Here is a 2946-nt window from a genome sequence, read left to right as displayed (position 1 = left end):
GCGGTCGACTTGCTTTCCGGCCTCCCCCGGCGGAAGGTGGAACCCGGGCTAGCGGGCGGCCCTACGCAGCAGAGCGCTCCGGCTGAGGGGAGGGGACTACATTTCCCAGAAGACAACGCAGGGAGGCAGCAGAATCACGCATGTGTAATAGTGGAGGAGGCGTGACCTACAGAGGGGCGGGGCTAACCGCCAAAGGTCGGGAGGGAATTTGGAACCCTTCAACGGAGGGCGTGGCTGAGAGGCAGAGCGGAAGAAACCTGGGCTGAGCCCCGATTAGGGGGCGGAGCTAAATGCCCGGCCAGGGAGCTGAGGACGGAGCGGCTCAGCGAGAGGGGCGGAGCCAAGGAAAGGGCGGGAAAAGTGTGAGCCGAAGCGAGCGCGAGCCACCCGCGGCGATGCCGGCGCGAGCCCTGAGGCGAAGGGCGGGGCAGGGGGTGAGCCTCAGGCTGGGCGGGAAAACCCTAGTTGTGCTGAGGGGAGCGAATACCCCCCCTCTCTCCTCTCTCCTGAGGTGAATATAGAGCTTCCTTGGGGGCAGGAGGCCCACCACCCCGAGGACACCCCCGGGCCTCAACCGACGCCGCAGGGCTGTCGCGGGGCTGCCCGGCGCCCTCCCGCCGCCGCCAAACAACACGTGGCCGTGCGTCGGCAGGATGCGGTTGTGCCAACAGGCCGCTCGTCCGGAGGAGAGGGGCCACTTCCGGTGTAACGGCGTGATGCCAAGATGCCACCGTGTCACAGCGAGAGAGCGACGCGCTGGCGAAGGCGCCGTCGCCGTGTGCTGGCGAGAGCCGGCCGGGGAACGGACTTTCTGTCCCGTGACAAATTTAGAAATGCTGAGGGAACGTGGCCTGAATTGAGACCGAAGGCTGACATTTCCAACCAAAAGTCTAAATACAATGATGGTTTTAGGGCCGTTGAAAACGTTGGCTTTTGATACCTTTGAAATGTTTCCGTTTGATTTTTGACTCTTTTAAATAGTTTTGACGGTACATTTTCAAAACCAAAAGCTGCTTCGAAATGAAAAATGGAAGCTTTCTCCTCTGAAAATGTCAAAACAGGGTGTTTCCACGTTTTAAAAACTTTTTCTAATTTTTTTTTCTTCAAAACAAAATTTAGCCAAAATAATACAAACATTGGTCGAGTTGAAATAGCGTTTTCCAATGGAAAACTGTTTTTGACAAAAAAAATTTCAGCCAGCTCTAGTGTTGGCACAATGTTGGCAGACCAAGATGCCAGCTGGTGATGAGGAGATGTGCCATTCCATTCACCGCGACATCACTACATTGCATCGAAGTGGCACAGTTTTCTCAATAGCAGGCCCATACCACCGGAGTTCACTCCCTGCAGAAACGTGATTTACCAGGAAGCTGGCCACTCTTAGTATAGAAAGAGCTGCAAAAAGAAGCAACTCCTTGCCCACGCCTTCTGAGCTGGTTAAATCCTGATTTCCTAGCTCACTGGTAAAACTGCAGGCAGATGGGGTGCTTGGTGCTTGGCCTCTCTAATTGAGATCTTGAATATTTCAGTGTCAACTTTGTAAGGTGTCTAGATACTTTGATTATAGGTATAACAACATGTGGGCAAAATCTGTATCCCTGTAGCCGAATAAACTGCATAACTTCACGCTGTCTTGCATGAGAAGACAAGGTGGGTGAGGTAATATCTTTTTTTGGACCAACGTCTGTTGGTGAAAGAGACAAGCTTTTCAGCTACACAGAGCTCTTCTACAAGACGGCTGCAACAACACTGCAAATACCGTTGTCTGGCATATCTGCTCAAATGCTATGGATGGAAAAAGTATCTCCTGGAATTATGTACTAATAATTTTAAAAATCCATAATAAAATGTCAACATTTATGTTGAATGTGTTTTGCCTTGTATGAAATAACATACACCGAGACTTGTGTATCTTGAGCACTCTCATGTGTTTCCCCCATCTAGATTTACCAAGCCGTCAAGATGAATAAAAGGAAGAAAGAACTGTCAGGTAATAATAATGTAATATCAGGGCCTAGTTTGGTGCTACAAGTGGGTGTGAGATGCCACCACTCCCCCCCTCCCCCCCGACCTAGTAGAGTCCAGGGGTGTATTGAAGGCCACTAGTTACATGTACCTGGTGCTGGAGAATAATAAGAGGGCTTCATGTTTCTAAAACTGAATTGGCTCTTTATTAAGATATTTTTTTACAGAGATGTTGTCTACTCTAGCATTCAAACCATGCGTAGGCAGACTGGTTCCTGCCTGGTGCCTCCTCCAAACCTTTCCGCCCTGCAAAATGTGTTTCTCCATCTAAGTTCCATGCAGGTTGCTACACTACTGAGAGGAATCTGGTTTCAAGGAGTTTCAGGGAGTACATACACTCATATTTTTAAACAACTGCACAATCTATTGTGAGCCACTGCTGTCTCATTTTGGCACCTCACATGGGCAGATCTTACTTTGTGGGTGGAGCTTAGAAGAGTACCACCACCCACAGATGCTGGCTTCTTCCAGGCCCTGGGGGGTGCTCAGCCCCCCCGTTCTGCCCCCCCCCCCCACGGCCCCCCCCCCCCCCCCCCCCCCCCTGCCCCGCCCCTTCCTCCTCTTCCTGCCCCTGCTCCACCCCAGGCCCTGCCCCCACCCCTTCTCTCAAGTCCCCATCCCCACCCCTGCTCCACCCTTGCCCTGCCTCTTCCCACCTAGCTCCACCCCCTCCCCAGAGCAAGCCCCCCCCCCCCCCGAGCGGCAGGCAAGAGGCGCTGGGAGGGAGGGGGAGGAGTTGATCCGCCGGGCCGATGGGGGTGTGTGTGTGGCTGCTAAGCACCCACTAATTTTTTTCTGTGGGTGTTCTAGCCCTGGAGCACCCAGAGAGTCGGCGCCTATGCCACCACCTTTTCCCCTCCTTTCACCCTGCTGTACAATACTTTGCACTTCTATAGCAACTTTCATCTGAAGATCTCAAAG

The sequence above is a fragment of the Terrapene carolina genome, unplaced genomic scaffold, assembly GCF_002925995.2.
Source record: "Terrapene carolina triunguis isolate 2854851 unplaced genomic scaffold, T_m_triunguis-2.0 Scaffold833, whole genome shotgun sequence".
In the NCBI taxonomy this organism is placed as follows: domain Eukaryota; kingdom Metazoa; phylum Chordata; order Testudines; family Emydidae; genus Terrapene; species Terrapene triunguis.
This window is presented reverse-complemented; position numbering follows the sequence as displayed.